Genomic DNA, 22,145 nt, shown 5'->3' with positions numbered 1-22,145 from the left:
AAGACTTCAATAGAGCAGTTTCTGCTCTGGTCATGCCAATTGACACTGCAAATAAGCCAAAGAAAGCTTTGGTCGTGCCAAATGGCACAGCGAGTAGCCAGAGAGTGGCATGGCCCATGCCAAATGGAACAGGTCGTGCCCCTGGGCATGGCTACCCCGTGCCCCCACCTCTAAATAAAGGTAACTTCATCCCCTTTGTAGAGGAGGAAGTTCGAAGGTGGGAGAAGACCCTCTAGGTCAAATATTTGCACTAGAAGTCATCATCTAGATGATCCAAGGCCGTTCTACTACATCCTCGTCGATACTCCAAGATCTGCATCCAAGGGCTTCACTCGACATCAAAGGATAAACTTCTTCTTCCCTTTCTTTGGGTTTTCGAAGTTTTTATCATTTTGATTCTTTGGATTATATTTCTTTCTATTATGAAGTAGATTTACTTTGTTCTAGGATGTAGGGAGTAATTGTAATGTGTGGGTGATGTAAAACTCTATGGACTTGTCAATTTCCTTATTTAATGAAGCTTTTATAGAACTTATTCTGATTGATTAAATGCTTGCAAGAAAGCCTTTTCTATGGACCTAATTTTATCTATCTAGATTGTATTTCTGTATGCATAGATTTAATTTCTGTACTAGATACATTACTATCTATTTAAATCAGAGCATGAATCTAAAGTTTCATTGAATAGATACATAGATTGTTGCCTTTTTTTGAGTATATGTTCTGATATAGCTCAGCATGACTTTAGGATGCTTGTTTAACATTGAGTATTTAAGATAACTATCCTTTTATATGGAACATAACCTCCTAAGGGAGAGCAATTCTATATATGGATGAGTCTTTTACTTGACCTAATGGGCTTTCCTTAATCATATGCTACGCAAGTGACCTATGTATTCTAGAGACGTAAACCCGGGAGAGGCCTTGTGTAGGAGGTACTCTATTGAAAACTTGGACTCTCTAAGTTACTCCTTCACTTGATGATATACTTGGTTACTGGCAAGAAAAGTACTTCGATACATCGTCACGGGGTAGTATTCAGTAGTAATTTAGACCATCCTACAAACATAGAAGTGGAGAACTAGAATTGGACAAATTCATAGCACAACATTCATCATTACAATGAAACTGAAATCCTAGAACATCTTCTTAAATTAAGGGCTTTCTCAATTATTCTTTTTTCCATTTTTCACGTTTTAGTTGATAATCTCAAATCAAACAATTATCAATTTTGTCTAGTTAAATTCGGAGTATATAACCAATTAGCATTTGATCCTCAGGCATTATTCGATTGCCTGATCACGATTTACTGTTACTCGGTCGATATTTCCTCGATCGCGCATTTGATACCGCTCGCTCATCGTCTTTCGACCTGCTCAGCATTTTTTGATTCTCAGGACAGCATTTTTCGATTGCCATGTCAGCATTTTTCGATTACCCTATCGTGATTTACCGTCGCTCGATCAACATTTTTCCCGGTCGCGATTTACTGTTGCTCGATCAGTATTTTTTCGGTCATGCCCTCGGAACCCTTTGCTCGTCGTCTTTCAATTCACTCAACATTCTCCCTATGGCCTGGTCGACATTTACCTCATTCATCGTTCCCACCTCCTTTCGTCGCTCTGCCCGACACTCATCGTTCGCATCTCACTCATTGCTCTGCTAGGTGCTTGTCGTTCGTCGCTATTCGTTTGATGTTATACGACAGGCGCAACGATCTAACTCTGCATTCAGGAGGGATTTTGTACTTCATTTGGTTGTGTCTAGTTAGTCAGACTCGCGCCTCCTTCGGCTAGACTTGAAGGGGAGGCTTATGATACGGATATAGTTTAAGGTCAAAGGGGGAATTAAGAGGAGAGGGAGGGGCAATTTCATCATGACACTGTTTAGGGCATTAAGAGGGAAGATGAGGCACTATTGAGAGGGGTGTTTTTTCCACTTCGGGCTTCTTCTTCCGCCGCTAAAAGGAACCAAGGTGGGCTCTCTCTTCTGCGTTTTTTCAGGCCGTCGTCGCCATAAAAGATGTTCTGCGCTGGTGGTCGCCGTCGTCGTCGCCGTCGCCGCCGCCAAAGGGGGAACGCTTCTCCCTCACTCGTTGCTACCGCTGCCGCCAAAGGGGAGGTTCGGCTCGTTTATTCCGCCGCCAAGAGAGGCCTTCCTCCCTCTTACGCTCTGGGTTGACGCGGATGTCGGCCGCCGACCGCTCCCCTCCCTTTCTTCCTCCAACTGCCACCTCTTCTCTTCTCTCTCATGCTTCCGCAACCGGGGCAGTCGTCGCCTACTTTCTTCTCCACGCCGATGATGCCGGGGAGTATCGCCGCCGCCCTAGGAGGCCTTCGGCGTCACTCGTCGTGACCTTTTCCTGAGCCCACCAGCACGTCGACAACCAACTGCCCTCCTCTTCCTCTCTTCCTGCTACCGCCGTAGATATCGGAGTCGTTGCCGGCACTACAGTCCATCGCCACAATCGCTTTTCCCCCTTTTTCGCACGCCTCCTCCATTCCTTCTTAGTAGTCGCCGCCCTTATCACCGGTTAGGCACGCCACTGACCATCCCTTCTTTTTCCAGCGTCGTCACCCACTCCACATCCCACGGCAAGCAGTTCTTAGTCGTCGGCGTCGTTGCCGGCACCTCAGATTTGTCAGTCCGATTCTCCGGCGCTCGACTCGCAGTGTCGTATTCCTCCGATGTCGATCGTGCCCCCGAGCCCTCGTTGTTATTATGTTTTGACCGGACTTGTATGATGTTTTTATGTTCCTGCCTTTGTGCCGCCATTGTATCCAGGCCTGCGTGCCGATCTCATATCCCGGCCTACATGTCGATCTCATATCCTGGCCTGTATGCCAATCTCATATCCCATCCTGTGTGCCAATATTATCTCCCAGCCTACGTGTCGATATTATCTCGCGACCTGCAGCTCGTCGTCCAGCTCTGTGTCGTGTCTTGCTCCGCTTCGTTAGATCTAGCCCTTCATCCGGCTCAGTCATCTATTCTTTCTTTTAGGTCATGACAACTCGGGCAGCGTCTCATCCGAGGGCACCCCCCTTGGCCAGGGTACGTTCTTCGTTCATATTCTATACACATTTCATTATTTTATGTCTTAGTTTATTACTTCTGTACTCGTTGGATCTACCTCGAGCATCGAGGTATCAGGGACTGGGGCGACCCGATCGCTGGCTGCAGGTAGCGTTGACTAGAGGACTTTTGAAATCTGAGTCAAACGGACCGTCGGGACTAGAGGACCCGATCGCTGGCTGCATGTACCTAGAGGACTTGGTCAACATAGAAGTCATCTCAGCATACCCCCCCCCCCCCTCCGGGACGTCTCAATTCAGTCAACATTCCATCCACCTCACCCGACGGTCCGTTTGACTCAGATTTCTGATAGGATCAAGTAGTTCGGCCAAGCATGACGAAGGAGAAGCTCAAGAGTCACATTTTTCATCTCATAAAAAATTCAATCAATTTATATTTATCCAATGAATACTAAGGGTTTTTTGTCTCTTTGTCTTCCTCTTAATAGATTGGATTATTATATTGGATTAATCATTAATTCAATAAGTTTAATCATCTCATAATTGGCTCTTAGGGCTAATAGATAAGAGTTAGGATAGAATGCACCATCTTTTTTGGCCAATTGAGGAAATCAAAAAAATCTTACAGTTGCAATAGTAGTGTCCCATAGAATTTTATGATCATTATGTGATGGTATCCTTGGTAATGCTAATTATCAGGGTCTTGTCTTATCATCATCTCTAGCCATGGTGATGATGGCTGCAGCCATAGCCTACGACCACGACAAGAAGGGGAACATCTCTAGAGAGAAGAACGTGCTAATCTTTGATCTCAGAGGTTGAACCTTTGATGTTTCTCTTCTCACCATCGAAGAGGGCATCATCATGGTGAAGGCGATCGTTGATTACACACATCTCGATGATGTGGACTTTGACATCAGGATGGTGAACCATTTCATGCCAGAGTTCAAGAGGAAGCTCAAGAAGGACATTAGTGGCCACCTTAGAGCCCACTAGGCTGCTCTTTGTTTAACAATCCTAATGTCTGCTCATAGCAAGTCACTCACTCCAATGAACTAGTTACTATAACTAGCATTCACATTTAACTCTCAGCATCCCAATATCTCCGTGCTAGTCTTATAGAATTAATAATGTCCGAATGCACCAATTCGATGACTAGGAAAGTTCTAATATATTCATAATTACACATGTAAAGATAATCACAAGTTATGATCTAATAACAAATTCTCTCATGTTATAAATTGTATTATAGATATTTAGTAAATAAGTTTAAAACTATTCAAACATATAATATTTACTTAAATAGTAAATTTATATTTATTAAATAAATAGTAAAATCATAAGATAATTATCTTAAGATATTCCTCAAAATCTAACAAGTTTGACCAATGATTGATCCAAATAGGACTTGCTGTTTGGAAGAGAGAAGTGTAGTCAGGACTAAATGACTAGCAAGAAAAAGTCCTAAATGAAGGTTAGGCAAAAGAAAATCTTGGTGAGTGAAGTCAGACAATGGAAACCCTAATGAGTGAAGCTAGGTGGTGGAAGTCATAGTGAGTGCAGCCAGACAATAGAAGTCCTAGTGAGTGAAAATAGGTCCTAGTGAGTAAAGTTAGATGGTAGAAGTCCTAGTGAGTGAGCCAGGTAGTGGAAGTTCTAATGAGTGAAGCTAGGCCCTAGTGAGTAAAATTAGGTGGTGAAAGTTCTAGTGAGTGAATCTAGGCAATGGAAAATCCTAGGGAGAGGTAACCCTAGGTATTGGGAAGTCTTAGAGGAGTGAACTCTAAGCATGAAGCATAGTGTCGAGTAGACTTACATGAGTACAACTTGATCCTAAGGGATTGACCCTTAGGTGGTAGGTTTAGAGGAGGGACCTCTAAGCAAAAGGTAAGCCTACTAGGTCAGGTAGACTTAAAGATATAAGTTAGGTTGCTTGTTTGTGTTTTGTATTGTTGTTTTGTAGGAATCTGGAGATGGAAGCAAAATAGAGAGAAAACAAAAACAAATGGGTGAATTGGACTTGACTTAGGTTGAACCAAATCCAAATCGGTTTAGTAGATCGAACCAACGGTTTGGTAGATAGATTGTGTTCGGTCAAAATTATTGAGTTGTAAAATGTTGACATAGAAGATGATGTAGTAAAATATTTGGTTCATCTTTATAATTTAGATGAGAATAAGGATAGGCCAGATGATGTGGATAGAGATAAGGCTTGATCCAGATAAAGTTTCATCTAGATATGACTTTATCCAAATATGAGTTCACCCAGATAAGAGTTGATCTAGATAAATATCTGATCTAACTCTATAAAAGGAGACAAAGACTTTATGTTTAAGAAATCCATTCTTTATGCTACTCTTCATCTCTGCGCTCAAATGAACGTACTACGAAGCTTTGTCACCCGTAAAGCTCCAGGAAGGGTGTACCGTGCTTAGGACTTCTAGATCTATCATAATAATTTGTTTGCATTTTTTATTTACAAGTTGTGCTTATTCTTTTATATCTTATTTGTGCTTGTGCTCTAAACTGCAAGACGAGTTTCTCCGCCTCTAGAAAGTTCCAGAAAGGAGACCACTAGTGGACTGGTGCCTCCTGTGATTAGGTCTTAGATGTACTGACCCTAGGAGGTTGAAAACCAAGTAAATCCTGCGTGTTATGTCTTATTATTTTATTTATATATTCCACTGCACACTAACTCTGATAGAACAAACACACAAGGAAATGAAAAGAAAGCAACGAATCAAGATTCACCCCCCCCCCCATCTTCTCAACTGCACCGATCCTACATAGAAGATAGGAAACCTCATTTAGAAGTCGGATCAAATGTTAATTTTTGAATTAAAGGTAGGAAACCTTTTTTTATATGCCAAAAAGGAGAAATGAACGGGTTTAAGATAGAAAACCTTTATTTAAATTTGGACATTGGATATGAGAAGTTGATGGATAGTTAAGCCTAATTAGATATATTGTCAAATATCAAAAAGTAAAAATTTATTGATGTAATTGACCCCCTAATTAAATATTAGACACATTGGTTAAAGACCAACAAGTATTGATAAAAGTCAAAAGTCCTAACATGTCATGGAAGACTAAATATTAGACACATGAGAGGAAGTCATAACAGGTCAAAAAGACTAAATGTTTGATACATGAGAGGAAATCATAATAGGTTATGAAGGATTGATTGTTAGACACATTATGAGAAACCCTGACAGATCATGAAAGACTAGATGTCACACAATTGATAGAAGTCTAGACAAGTCAAGAGTGACTAATTGCTTGACATTTGTTAAAATCCAAATCTGTGAACTCGAGGGAAGTGTTGAAGTCCTAGAGGAGTAAAATCTAAGCTAGGTGGAAGTCAAGGAGGAGTGAACACTAGATAATGGAAGTCTTAGTAGATAAAAGTTAATTTGAAGTTAGGTAAAGTAAGGGAATATTCTAGTAGGTCAGGTTAGTCGGATACTATGCAGTATGTGAAATTCCAAGGATGAGAAGTCTCTAAGCACAGTAAGTCTTGATAGGCTAAGGTTTATTAGATGAGGTTCAAATCCTAGTAAGTCAAGGTCGATATATACTAAATAAATAAGGAACTAACAGAGACATAGAGTCTTTTGTCACCATAGAGACTCAATCTTGGTGTGGCTAGAGTTAGAGTTCCAGTTGAGTAATAAAACTGAAACCACAAAGTTATTATATGGTTGAATTCAGGGTAACAATAATTGGTTCATAGAGAAGGTCTAGTTGACTAGTAAATCTAAAACCATGAAGTTGTGGTATGTGCCAATTTAGGGTTTGTGTAGTCGACTATGCTAATAACAATCGGTTGATCAAACAATCGACTAGGCAATCAATTCAAATTAAAATTCCAACAAATATAAAATTTCTGTTCGAAGATCAATCAATTGAGTAGTCAACACGAGCATCAATAGTCGACTGATGACCACAATTAGTATATGATGTGGACAAATAAAATGGAAGAACAAGTCATGACCAAGAGAATTCAATTTCAAGTTTATTCAGTTCAATTGACTGATGTTAAGCAAGTAATTAGTTGATGAACCAGTTTGTAGATGAACAAGTTTAGTTCCTAGTGAAATGAGTGGCATGTGATGAAGCATTTTCGATTGATGTAAAATAATCATGTTGATTGTTGAATTATATAATACTAAACTTGGGATGTCCGATTTAGCCACATAGAAGTTTTTCATCGGTTATCAATATAAATCAGGAAGCACTTACGACGGACGATTTAGAAGTTCGGTATTCCGTGATTATATGTCTCATTTGAAAGAAAAATTTCTGACTGATGTAAAATAATCGATTGTTCAACAAGTGGTTGATGGATCACTCTCAAACATAATGCTTATAAAAGTTGATTTCGTGGAAGTTTTAAAGGCAACTTGCATTGGTTCTAGATAGAGTGTTACCATCTTCAGGACCATTGTGAGCGATCCACAAAGACTAAAAGCAACTAAGAAAATCTTTTGTAATTTTTAATTAATGTACTTTTGTTGTTTGGTTGTATGTACTTTATCTTTGTTCTAAAGAACAGAAACTTAAAAGGTTTTGTTAAGGTATTTTAAAAGGGAAAAGTATAACAGTGTTACCGGGAGTGATTTAGTTATGAATCATATGCTATGCTATGGAGTAAGAATGGTGGTTCTGATGTATTGTTGTACTTATTTTTTTTATTTATATTTAATATTTTGTTGTGTACTAATATTATATATATAGACGAGTAAGATAGAAAACGATAACAATTTAACGTATGTATTCATCACCTCTAATCACGACATAAGATTCAATAATTTTGGCCAAAACTGCTCTGAGTAATTATCAAATTACGTACTCTATTAGTTTAGCTTTAGTCAAAAATATTGTAATAATATTAGATCAGTTTCAATAAATTAAAATAATTTTAAATGAGTTTTAACTAATATTGAAATATATTTGGCAATTTATCAAAAGGTGTACTCTTCTCTTTTTTTCTTTCCTCTCTTTTGTACGTCGATTCTTCTAAAAATATTTTAATACTCCCGAGAAGTCGAAATAAATAATGGATAGTATATTTAAACTCTTTGTAATCCCAGAAATCTACAGAAACTAAAATGGATGCAATCGAAACTCTCTAGGTCCATCAGTGAGTTTTGGACTAAAACTCACTAATGGACTTAAAAAACTCTGATTGCATCCATTTCAGTTCCTGTGAATTTCTGAGATTGTAAGGAGTTTAAATATGTTATCCATTGTTTGTTTTGACTTCTCGAGAGTGTTAAAAGATAAAAAGAAAGAATTGTCAAAATTATCCATGCTGGGCCTAATATAATTCACGTGGCGAATTTTTACAATTCTTTTTTATTATATTTTAACACCCCCTAGAAGTCAAAATAAGCAATGAATAATATATTTGAACTCCTTGCAACTCTAGAAATCAACAGAAACTAAAATAGATGAAATCGGAGCTCTCTAGGTCCATCAGTGGGTTTTGACTAACTGATGGTCAAAACCCACTAATGGACTTAGAGAGCTCTGATTGCATGCATTTCAATTTCTGTTGATTTCTGGAATTGTAAGGAATTCAAATATTTTATCCCGTATTTATTTTAGCTTCTCAAAGGTATTAAAATGTAATAAACAAGAATCGCCAAACATCTCCTCCATGTTGGGCTTGATATGTAGCATATCAGACCCAACGTGGGCCTAATATGAAATCATATCAGGCCTAACGTCATATCAGGCTCACATTGGGCTTGATATGATTCCATATCAGGCCCAATGTGAATAATTTTGACGATTCTTTCTTATTATATTTTAACATCTCCGAGAAGCTAAAATTATCCACGTTGGGCCTGATATGATACATATCAGGACCAACGTGGAGATGTTTGGTGATTCTTCCTTATTATATTTTAACACCTCTGAGAAGCCAAAATAAACACTAGATAGCATATTTGAACTCCTTTGCAACTCCAGAAATCTACAGAAACTTAAATGAATGCAATCAGAGCTTTCTAGGTCCATCATTGTGTAGGATCGAAAAGCGCTAGAGGGGGGGAGGGGGGGTGAATAGCGCTCTGGGCTAATTCATTCGTTTCAAATAAACTCAAAGTAAATACGTAGCGGAAATAAGAGAGGGACAAACAAAACATAAACACCAAGGATTTACTTGGTTTGGAGCTTGTGGTGACTCCTACTTCAAGGCCCGCACGTGAGAGTGCTTTTGATGGGCAATCACTTTAAGCTCGAGAATCTTTTACAAATAAGTAAATATAAGTATTAAACTTAAAAGATTATACCGACAATACAAAAGATGATGGAAGTAGTCGTCGATTGTCAGAACAGCAGCTGAGCATCGTTGAGTCGTTTCGGCATAGAGCGCAGCTTCGAAGATTGCTTGTAGAATTGTTGTTCGAAGTAGCTAGCCGAGACCCCTTTTTATAGCAGCTTCAAGCCTAATTCAGATCCCCTAATCTAAGGGATCAAGCCTTGACTCGACCCGGATCGGTCGACCAATATCCTAGTTCGGTCAACCGAACCTGCTGAACTTGCTCGGCCTTTCGTCCAGATGCAGCCTCTCTAGATAGTGCCTGCGTTCGGTCGACTGATCAGTCGATGGTCTCTGCCTCATTTGTTCTGATCAACTTGCTCGACCAGGTCTTTGTCTATCTTTGGTTCAGTCGACCGATCCCTCTGGTTAACCCTTCACCGAGAGTTGGATTCTGATCCTTTATGTATTGGGGTTCGGTCGATCGATCAAGGTTATGTCTGACCCTGCAGAACTGTTAGTTTCCTGCAAAATAGAGTTAAATAATATGAAATAAATAAGTTGACAGCCTTCGGACTATTTGATTCTGACTTCAGATTTCCTCTTGAAGCCTTAGATCGAACCGACGCCTACTATTCCCTCACCGGGGAACGTATCCTCACCTACTCCTCTCAGGAGAGATTATCTATTACCAAATTGATCCTCCAGACCAATTGGACTTTTGTTCAGCGCCCGAAACTTCCGGTCTTCATGCTGGACGTTCACTCCACAACCCGTCCAGACTTCAACCCGGCTCGCGACACCAGGATTTCAACCTAGAGTCCCTGACTCTAGGATTTTGCCCGAATCTCTCGACCCGCCAGGACTTTCTACCTAGGGTTACCACCCCCTAGGACCTAAGGTTACCACTCCTAAGATTTTTCACCTATCTAACCGCAGCTAGGATTTTTGCCTAAGTACACTTAGGACTTTTCCTGCAAGCTCATTCAAACCTATTAGATAACAAATAATCTTAACTTTGAACCCTTTACCATTATCAAAACACAGGTTCTATCGTCTAATGCTTCCCGCACCAATAATCTCCCCCTTTTTTATTATGACAACATAATTCAAAGTTAAGTAAAATATAAAGCAATAAAGCGATATCAGGAAGAAATGCAGCAGAAATGTAAATTACATTTAGTACAATTTGTTATAGCTCCCCCTTAACCACTTAACTTTCTCTTTTTCTTAACTAACTTTCTCTTTTTCTTAACTTTAATCTTCCCCCCCCCCCCCCCCCACTTTTGTCATAAATAAAAAATAATACTAACAGAGAGAATGTTGTAAAGATAGAAAATTTATCCTTTTTAATTTTTAGCTCCCCTGAAAGGTAGCTCTTACTTGAAAAAAAAAAAATATTGGCTAAGTTCGTAGTTTTGAAAGTAGACTTCAATTAAGAAGAAGGAAAAACTTAGCAAATTTTTAAGCTTTGAAAGTGACTTAGCTTTTAAAAAACTTAGCTAAACTTAGTTTTTGAAAATAATTACTTTAAAAAAAACACCTAGCTAAATTAGAAATGTTTTGAAAATATTTAGCTTTTTCAATAAAAACTTAGCTTTAAAAATAATTACTTTTGAAAAATACCTAGCTAAATTAGAAATGCTTTGAAAATACTTATCTTTTTCGACAAAACTTAGTTTTGAAAAATAATTGCTTGTGAAAAAAAGTTAGAGAAAAACTTATCTTTAAAAAAATTTTGATAGGGACTAAGCTTTTTTAAAAAAGAGTTTGATGAAAAGTATAGTTATTTGAAAAGGTTTTGATAGAAGATATAGTTTAAGTACTTATCCTGAAAAATACTATAAAATACCGGAAATAGGCGAATATTAATAAGGGAATTTTCCGGAATTTTTCTAAATTTTTCGGGAATTTTTCGGAGCTCGTACGGACGAGTTGCCGGGGATAAAAACGGGGTCCGGAAAAGCCTGTTTGTGCTACCTCATTTAAGCGAGGAAAAGTTTTATTTCTTTTCCTTTTTCTTTTTCTCTTTAATTTCTTTCTTCTCCCGATTTTTATCCCGCGGCACCGAAGCCTAACTCCTTTCTCCGCCCGTTCCTTTTCTCCTTCTTCCTCGCGCCGGTTTCCTCTCCCAAACCCGATCTTCTCCTCATCTCTCTCGCGTGCACACACTCTCCCCTCTGCCGCCGGCGACGAGAGCCGCCTCTCCTCTACTCTGCACAGTGTCGACGCCGGACGGAAGTGCCGCCGGTCTTCCTTGTGTGCCCTAGCGCCGCGGCTTCCTCTGCCCTAGCCCGACCGATCCCCCTTCTCCTCTTCCGAGCGTCGGCAGCCGGCCAAGCTCCTTTGCCCTAACGTCGACAGTTGAGCCCTCTTCGCCGGGAGACCATGTGTCAAGCTGTGCCCTAGTCTCCAGCCGACGTCTCCTCGCCGGCAGTCCGAGTCCCTTCCACCTACGACCACTACAAGAGCTAGCCCACTAGTGTCGAGTTTCCTCTCGCACCTTTGCCAAGATTCCACCAGCCAACCTCACTGTGACCTAGCGCTGTCGCCGGATCCTTATCACCTCCGACCAGTGGAGAGGAAGAGCAACTAGTTGAGGGTTGTGGAGCAACAAATACGGCTGAGAGGTATAGGTATCGTGTCCTGTGGATTTGGAATTTTATGCGCTGTGGATTTCTTTTTGATCCAGCAACTCACTTTGGGTTCGGACAGGAGCAAGGAATTCCAGCCTAGTCTTTTCCTCTGTTAAATCACCGGTAGAGAGGAAGAACTTGGCACCGTTGCAGGTAAGACATTTATGGGTATTTGGATTGATTGGGGATGCTAACATAGAGAGTAATAGATCCTTGCAGTGTCGGCAATAGACTGTTGGTAGCAATATTCTTTGGGAAGCAAGCTTTGGCAGCAACTTCTCCGACAGTGAGTTATCGGCTGAGGCATTCAACTCAGGTGAGTTTTGGTTTGAGCTTATTCTCGGGGATGATTTGGTCAAATAGATAAATTTAAATTGTTGAATGAGGTTTGAGTTGTTTTAATTGGGAATTTTGAATAATGTGGAAACTCCAAGGTTTGAGTTGACTTGTGGATGTAGTGAAGAGGACTTTTGTAGATAGTTATCCAAATTATATTGTCTTGGGGGTTTGACACGATGTAGAAGAACCCAGTTTATTTTGTTGTTCTTAAATATTTTTATTTAGATATTCATTTGAGTTGTAGCTAAATAAAAATGTATATATGTTGGTGACACAAGACCTTGACACGAGACGAGCATCTCGACGTCAGATTTGGACTAGATTTGGATATCTCTTATTGGAGGCGGGTACTTTGACTTATGTCTTTTGATATGCATGATAAAGTGTCTAACATATAGCAAGAATTGTGTTTCCATTTGATTCGGTTGGTCACTACATGATCTGTTACATGTTGTTTGTTTATTTATTATGCACTGCATGTTATTATTTATCTGACCATACATGCTTTCGGTAGTGACCCAACCATGTGATACATCATGTTCAGGACCTAGGGTTTATATGATACCCTATCTGTTTGTGTACCTTCCATCCGATATATTGACTTGTGGTACACCTTTTATTTATGTATGGATCTTGCTATGCTATTCATGAGATTGTCATGCTTAGTATCATGCATCATGTTTGCATGCTGTGCGATTGTCGGCTCCACTATGGTTGAGCCCATCGCCAGTTACATGTACTGCACACACCACCACCACCCATGGATTAGTGGTATATCAGGCAGGTGTGTGGCGGTTCTGTTGTTTGGCTCCGTTGGTCTGAGGACTCAGCGTGGTAGCCGGCAGTCAGTTCCGCTCTGTTTGGCTCCGTTGGCATTTAGTGTAGCAGCGTGGTAGCCGGCAGATGGTGGACTTTGTTTGGCTCCGTTGGTCAGGAGACTCAGCGTGGTAGCCGGCAGAGATTTTTCCTCCCCGTCATTGTGTACCGGGAGATGAGAGCATTGAGCTCCCCCATTTATGATTTGGGGCCAGAGGACAGGAGTACTCCGACAGCATTCCGTCCACTCAGTCACTATCAGGAGCAGTGATGTCCGAGTGCACAGTCACCATATGCATTTATTGCATTTTTATTGTTGTGATTGCTGCACTTATATGTTGCATTTGTATGGATGCATTTGATTGACATGCATACAGGATTATGATTTCTTCGGTCTGACGACATGTTACCTTTGTACCTTGATTTCGGTTAGTACAGTTATCTCCTGATTTCGTTTTAGTTGCATTTATTCCTTCTCGTATTCAGGAGACTGTACGCATGATTAGTGTTGTCTGTTATTTGTTTTATTATGCATATCAGTTGTACCTGCTGAGTGTTGGACTCACCCCGTCTCCATTGTTGATATTTTCAAGTTGAGGCTGTCCGGAGCAGTTCCAGTCGCTGGCCCCCCATCTGCACGTAGAGCCAGTTCTCTACTAGTTCGTTATTTGTTTTTATTTGGCCTTTTTCTATATCAGACTTTGTTTTAGTATTGTCTTTGGATTTTTCCTATGGATATTGTATGGAGTGATACCTTTTTGATGGATTTTTGATATGATATTGGATTTCATTCTACTACGTGCCTGCCTGGACGGCAGAAGAGGTGAGTTCATTGGATTTGAGCTTTACGAGTGTAGTTGAGTAGGGTGGATTTCGAGTCAGAGTCATATTGTTATTGAATATCTTTATAAACTGCGTGGTGTTTGTTTTAATTTGTGTTATTATTCCAGCCGCATGTGGCTGAGGTGTATAGTGCTTGTAGAAAAGTTTCAGATTGTCCGCCGTACAGGGGAGATGCTGCCGAAATTTCTTCGGACAGAGACTCCTCCGGGGCGTGACAATTTAGTGGTATCAGAGCAGGTATACGATACTTGCTATGCGTTTTGGATTTTCGAGATTTATCTGATACCAATTTATTTGGTATCAGAGAGAAGTTTTACGATCGTTTGTTTTTGTATTTTGGATATTGGGGATAACCTGATATCAATTTATTGGTATCAGAGTGCCAAAGTTTGGCGATACTTGTTTGATTCCCGTGTGTTGGATTTTCGAGATTTATCTGATACCAATTCATTTGTATCAGAGCAGGGTGTGATACCTGCTTTTGGTATTTTGGATATTTTTATACTAGCCCTAGTTGTGAGACATATTGGTCTGGGCAGTTATTTTCGGTTGCATGGATTTGTCCGTTTCGATTATGTTATGGACTTCCGTTTTGGATTTATATGGATTTCCGGTGTTTTTTTTTCTCGTACGGAATTCCGAGGTCATTTTGGGGACTGGACAGCGATGGAACATCTCCAGACGGCATATAGGTATAATGTTTAAATTTATAGTTTATGGTAGGTATTAGCATTCTTTATGTAGTACCTGTTTGGTTGTTGTAGCACATATTACATGTGATGGGTTAGCCATTGAGCATGGTTGACCTTAATAGAGATCAAGGATTATAGTCTCTAGTGATTTTTCTTATCATATCATCAGTAGTCTTAGCTTCTGTTACTACTCGTAGGAGATGGAGGCACATACCAGCCTCTGCTATTGTTAGCTGGGTAGTGGATGATACCTACAGACTCCTGTTGACTTAGCCAGTAGAGTTTTTATACTCATACCTTTTGGATTTTAGGGTACCGATACGATGGGAATTGGCCATTGGGGGTTATCATGTTTGATCATTGTTGAGAATGGTTTGAGGTTGAGGGATATTGTGAGATCAGGTATTGTGATATGTTGATTTCTAATGATTTATGAGGATAAATGTTATGTGGTTGTCTGATGATCATTACTAGATATTTGTTTTGATGATCTATTAGTGGATAACTATTTTGATGATTTACATTTGGGATATCGTTGATGGTGACATAATGAGTGTCATGTATGATATTTACAGGTTTGATGATTATAGTTGGTGCTCAGATTATAAAGTGGATGCTAGAGAGTTTACGGTTGAGAGTGCCCATGAAATTTTAATGAATCTGGTTAGTTGTTGTTGGTTAACAGGATGATAAAAATTGATATATGCTTCCTCTGATATTGGACTATGTGGATAAATAATGATCGATGTTTTGAATGCTAATATGCTCTTATGGGGAGTAGAGACTTATTCACCTGATATTGTTTGGGCTGATATTTTTGAGGATAAAAAAAAATGAGGGTGTTTTGATGATCTTGAATTCTGACTTTTGTCTTTTGGGTCGTACACATTTATACATATGATATTATGTGGGTTGACATTTTCTAGTTTGAGTTGATGTAATTAGTGTTGAGTTGATTCATGAACTGATTTAGTTATTTGACAATGTTGTATACCATTTTATCTTAGTTAATTTTCGTCAGTAAATATTGATTTACTCTTGTTAAATCGGTCAGTAGAAGACTGATTTATGTTTGTCGAGTTGGGTAGTTGTGGTTTGATATACCTTAGTTGCTTGTGGAGGATTAAGGTATTCTTGATTAGTTAGTAGATGAATGATTTAGTTTTGTTGGTTGATCAGTAGAGGATTTCCATACTCTATTTTTAGAGGTTCGAACCTTTAGGATATTTGTGCTTAGTTATGTATTTAAAGCACATTTGAGTACATGTTTTGTACTGACGTGGAAAGGACTGATTTAGCCATATATCACTGACGGCTTGGATAGGTTATAGAGGATCGATGTATCATATTCCATGAAGACTTTGACCGTGGACTGTATATACCTGGTGGGATAACTTAGAGGGTGCATTGGGATATGTGACCCTGCTGATGTAAGGAAGTGTAGAGCTAATTGCTTAACACTTGTGGGATACAATCGTTACTAGTGTATACTGGGAGAGTACATTTATACACTGGGAGAGTACATTTGGATTTATGATGATAAAATTTTCCCCATTAGATATGGTCTTGATAGTGTATGACATTGATTTGCAATGTTATACCATGGTGTGTATATCTTTCTTGTCCGATATTAGTTCCTTTGAACCTAGAGCAGGGTTGTTACTGGATGATTAGACTGCTTTATTTTGGGTTGCTTTTGATTGATGTATTCATGCTTGATACATATGCATGAATTTTGTTTAGATATACCCGTAACCCATGAGTGTTGGTAGCATAAGGTTGGTCTCTTTGGTTGAGCTGGTATGTTGATTTTGCATATCTATGTTGCATGTATATTATAATTGTTATGTGTTGTGGGAGTCCTATGGTAGACTGTCCATTTGCAAGTAGTATATGTATCCATGCTCTGATATGGTTTGAAGGTTCCTTGTGGATCATAGATATGTAGTTCGGTGTATGTATCTGGATGTATTATTGAAGATATCTTGTCAATTAAATCTGAGTTGTAGTATAAGTACATCGGTGGTGTTTTGATGGAGGCATTTTGTCGATTTAATCTGAGTTGTGATATGTACATATGTGTTTGGTGTGGTATCTGAGGTATCTTTTTGATTATGTTTGATTGTGAGTGCACCTGGGTTTAGTATGTTTTATTGGAAGTATATGTTGGTTATACTATATGTTATGTGAGTGTTGTTTGAGGTGTATTGTTGATTTTACCTATGTTGATTTTGCACACGGGTTCGGTATGTATTGTTGGAGATATCACGATGATTTATACCTATGTTGTGAGTATGTTTGGTGTGTACTAATTGGAGGATTATGTCGATCATACATATGTTGTGTGAGCATGTGTGCCAGGTATATATTGGTAGCAGCATGATGATTCTACTTATGCTGAATGCAGAATGTGGAGTGACTGCATTATGTCATTTGTTGGATTAACTCATCAACTAATTCTCCTATCAGTGGATGACCCACTAGGATGCTCATAGAGTTGATGATGGATTTGATTAGTTTACTAGGTTGTTATAGCCTAGGCTAACCACAGTGATTTGTGGTAGAGAGATCTCGTGCAGTCTCTAGTTGGATTGTTAGGTGCCTTGGACATTTATGGATCGTTTGTGGTGGAGCGGAGCTCCCACATATTATTGTTGGTTTGTGATAGAGCGTTGCTCTTACATATTGAGGATTTCTTGTGGTAGAGCGTTGCTCCCACATATGAGGTGTTTCCTGTGATGGGGCGTTACTCTCACACTGGATAATTTATTCTTTGGTGATATATGTTGTTGATGATCAGATTTTTCGATTTATTATCGGAGATCTTATGGATAAGAATGTCTGTGATACGGACATTATGTGTCTTGGTTTTTTTTTTTTTGGCCATATAGGTTTACAGTGCCCTAGATGTTTTTAGTGACATGATGGTTTTGGTATTCCCAGGATGATGGGATCGGTTTTCATTGTCTTTGTTGACGATGTTGTGGTCTATTTCGGATCCACGGTGAGTCACGCACATCATCTTTGCATAGTTCTAGAGATGTTTCGATGGAAATGTCTAGATGTGAAGATCAGTACTGCGTATTTTAGTTGTCTTCTGTGAGATGTTTGAGACACACGGTCACCAGTAGGAGTATACCGTGGTCACACAGGAGATCGATGTAGTTACCGTTGGGAATAGACGGAGTCTATAGAAGAAGCTCGTAACTTCCTATGTTTGACTCGATATTCCGGAGATACGTTGAGGGTTTCTCACGGATTGCTATGCTACTTACACGTTTGACCATGAAAGGCGTGAAGTTTACTTGGACTGAGGATTGCAAGACCAGCTTCTAGGAGCTGAAGCGGAGACTAGTGTTGGCTTTGATTTTTTTTTTTGGTTTTTACTTTCTGGAGAGGAAGGATTTGTCATCTACACCGACGCATCTCTACAAGGTATGGGTGCTGTTCTGATGCAGCACAGTAGAGTATTCTCATATGTTTCTAGATAGTTGAAGGAGCATGAGAAGAAATACACAGTTCATGATATGGAGTTGGCCGCTATTATTTTTACTCTAAAGATTTGGCGGCATTACCTGTATGATATTACATTGAGATTCTCACTGATCATCGAATCTCAAATGTCTGTTTTACTTGGAAGGAACTTAATCTTCGACAGAGGAGATGGATGGAGTTCCTGAAGGATTATGAGTGTACCATTAGCTATCACCCGGGAAAAGCTAATGTGGTTGCCGATGCACTTAGCCAGAAGTCCAAAGGGACTTTAACTTGCTACGAGTTGTGGTTATAGACTTGATTCAGGGTTTCTCTGTGTTAGACCTTGAGGAGCAGGGACAGACCGAGCAGGGTAGTCTTGTTACCATAATTGCTCAGTCGTCGATCAGGATGAGAATCCGAGAGGCCCAGTTGTTGGGACCTCATAGAGCTCAGCGAGGCAGAGTGGTCCTTACTATCGGACAGAGGATGTTAGAGGCATAAGACTGCTGGAAGTGTTATACTGACCGGAGTCGGAAACTCTTAGAGTTCTCCATTTACGACCATGTATTTTTGCGAGTTTCACTCACGAAAGGGGTGAAGAGATTGGCCTCAAAGGTAAGCTAGCTCCGCGATATATTGGACTTTTCCACATCTCGGAAAGGATTAGAGCGGTAGCTTACCGGTTGGCACTATCGCCGTCTTTGGCAGGCGTCCACAATGTATTCCACGTATCTATGCTGAGGAGATACGTACCTGACCCGACACATGTGCTGACAGATATCTCAGTTCCCGTTCAGCCTGACGTAACTTATGAGGTGATTCCGGTATGGATTATAGACCGGAAAGAGCGTTAATTGCGGAACAAGACTATCCGGCTGGTTAAAGTCGGATGATAGCATCATTCGGATGAGGAGGCTACTTGGGAGCTCAAGGATACGGTCCGAGCTCGATACCCTTATCTTTTCACTTGAGATATGTGATTAATTTACCGTTCAGCATTTATACTCTTATCTGTTGTTAGTATGTACTGATGGTAGATAACAAAATTTGGGGACCAAATTTTTATTAGTGGGGGAGAATGTAAAATACCAGAAATAGGCGAATATTAATAAGGGAATTTTCCGAAATTTTTCGGGAATTTTTCGGAGCTCGTACGGACGAGTTGCCGGGGATAAAAACGGGGTCCGGAAAAGCCTGTTTGTGCTACCTCATTTAAGCGAGGAAAAGTTTTATTTCTTTTCCTTTTTCTTTTTCTCTTTAATTTCTTTCTTCTCCCGATTTTTATCCCGCGGCACCGAAGCCTAACTCCTTTCTCCGCCCGTTCCTTTTCTCCTTCTTCCTCGAGCCGGTTTCCTCTCCCAAACCCGATCTTCTCCTCATCTCTCTCGCGTGCACACACTCTCCCCTCTGCCGCCGGCGACGAGAGCCGCCTCTCCTCTACTCTGCACAATGTCGACTCCGGACGGAAGTGCCGTCGGTCTTCCTTGTGTGCCCTAGCGCCGCGGCTTCCTCTGCCCTAGCCCGACTGATCCCCCTTCTCCTCTTCCGAGCGCCGGCAGCCGGCCAAGCTCCTTTGCCCTAACGTCGACAGTCGAGCCCTCTTCGTCGGGAGACCATGTGTCAAGCTGAGCCCTAGTCTCCAGCCGACGTCTCCTCGCCGGCAGTCCGAGTCCCTTCCACCTACGACCACTACAAGAGCTAGCCCACTAGTGTCGAGTTTCCTCTCGCACCTTTGCCAAGATTCCACCAGCCAACCTCACTGTGACCTAGCGCTGTCGCCGGATCCTTATCACCTCCGACCAGTGGAGAGGAAGAGCAACTAGTTGAGGGTTTTGGAGCAACAAATACGGCTGAGAGGTATAGGTATCGTGTCCTGTGGATTTGGAATTTTATGCGCTGTGGATTTCTTTTTTGATCCAGCAACTCACTTTGGGTTCGGACAGGAGCAAGGAATTCCAGCCTAGTCTTTTCCTCTGTTAAATCACCGGTAGAGAGGAAGAACTTGGCACCGTTGCAGGTAAGACATTTATGGGTATTTGGATTGATTGGGGATGCTGACATAGAGAGTAATAGATCCTTGCAGTGTCGGCAATAGACTGTTGGTAGCAATATTCTTTGGGAAGCAAGCTTTGGCAGCAACTTCTCCGACAGTGAGTTATCGGCTGAGGCATTCAACTCAGGTGAGTTTTGGTTTGAGCTTATTCTTGGGGATGATTTGGTCAAATAGATAAATTTAAATTGTCGAATGAGGTTTGAGTTGTTTTAATTGGGAATTTTGAATAATGTGGAAACTCCAAGGTTTGAGTTGACTTGTGGATGTAGTGAAGAGGACTTTTGTAGATAGTTATCCAAATTATATTGTCTTGGGGGTTTGACACGATGTAGAAGAACCCAGTTTATTTTGTTGTTCTTAAAGATTTTTATTTAGCTATTCATTTGAGTTGTAGCTAAATAAAAATGTATATATGTTGGTGACACAGGACCTTGACACGAGACGAGCATCTCGACGTCAGATTTGGACTAGATTTGGATATCTCTTATTGGAGGCGGGTACTTTGACTTATGTCTTTTGATATGCATGATAAAGTGTCTAACATATAGCAAGAATTGTGTTTCCATTTGATTCGGTTGGTCACTACATGATCGGTTACATGTTGTTTGTTTATTTATTATGCACTGCATGTTATTATTTATCTGACCATACATGCTTTCGGTAGTGACCCAACCATGTGATACATCATGTTCAGGACCTAGGGTTTATATGATACCCTATCTGTTTGTGTACCTTCCATCCGATATATTGACTTGTGGTACACCTTTTATTTATGTATGGATCTTGCTATGCTATTCATGAGATTGTCATGCTTAGTATCATGCATCATGTTTACATGCTGTGCGATTGTCGGCTCCACTATGGTTGAGCCCATCGCCAGTTACATGTACTGCACACACCACCACCACCCATGGATTAGTGGTATATCAGGCAGATGTGTGGCGGTTCTGCTGTTTGGCTCCGTTGGTCAGGTGACTCAGCGTGGTAGCCGGCGTCGATCCGCTCTGTTTGGCTCCGTTGGCATTTAGTGTAGCGTGGTAGCCGGCAGATGGTGGACTCTGTTTGGCTCCGTTGGTCGGAGACTCAGCGTGGTAGCCGGATCTTTCCCGTCATTGTGTACCGGGAGATGAGAGCATTGAGCTCCCCCATTTATGATTTGGGGCCAGAGGACAGGAGTACTCCGACAACATTCCGTCCACTCAGTCACTGTCAGGAGCAGTGATGTCCGAGTGCACGGTCACCATATGCATTTATTGCATTTTTATTGTTGTGATTGCTGCACTTATATGATGCATTTGTATGGATGCATTTGATTGACATGCATACAGGATTATGATTTCTTCGGTCTGACGACATGTTACCTTTGTACCTTGATTCCGGTTAGTACAATTATCTCCTGATTTCGTTTCAGTTGCATTTATTCCTTCTCGTATTCAGGAGACTGTACGCATGATTAGTGTTGTCTGTTATTTGTTTTATTATGCATATCAGTTGTACCTGCTGAGTGTTGGACTCACCCCGTCTCCATTGTTGATATTTTCAGGTTGAGGCTGTCCGGAGCAGTTCCAGTCGCTGGCCCCCCATCTGCACGTAGAGCCAGTTCTCTACTAGTTCGTTATTTGTTTTTATTTGGCTTTTTTCTATATCAGACTTTGTTTTAGTATTGTCTTTGGATTTTTCCTATGGATATTGTATGGAGTGATACCTTTTTGATGGATTTTTGATATGATATTGGATTTCATTCTACTACGTGCCTGCCTGGACGGCAGAAGAGGTGAGTTCGTTGGATTTGAGCTTTACGAGTGTAGTGGAGTAGGGTGGATTTCGAGTCAGAGTCCTATTGTTATTGAATATCTTTATAAACTGCGTGGTGTTTGTTTTAATTTGTGTTATTATTCCAGCCGCATGTGGCTGAGGTGTATAGTGCTTGTAGAAAAGTTTCAGATTGTCCGCCGTACAGGGGAGATGCTGCCGAAATTTCTTCGG

The sequence above is a fragment of the Zingiber officinale genome, chromosome 6B (assembly GCF_018446385.1).
Source record: "Zingiber officinale cultivar Zhangliang chromosome 6B, Zo_v1.1, whole genome shotgun sequence".
NCBI classification, from domain to species: Eukaryota; Viridiplantae; Streptophyta; class Magnoliopsida; order Zingiberales; family Zingiberaceae; genus Zingiber; species Zingiber officinale.
The sequence above is the reverse complement of the archived record's forward strand: the minus strand, read 5'-3'. Positions refer to the sequence as shown.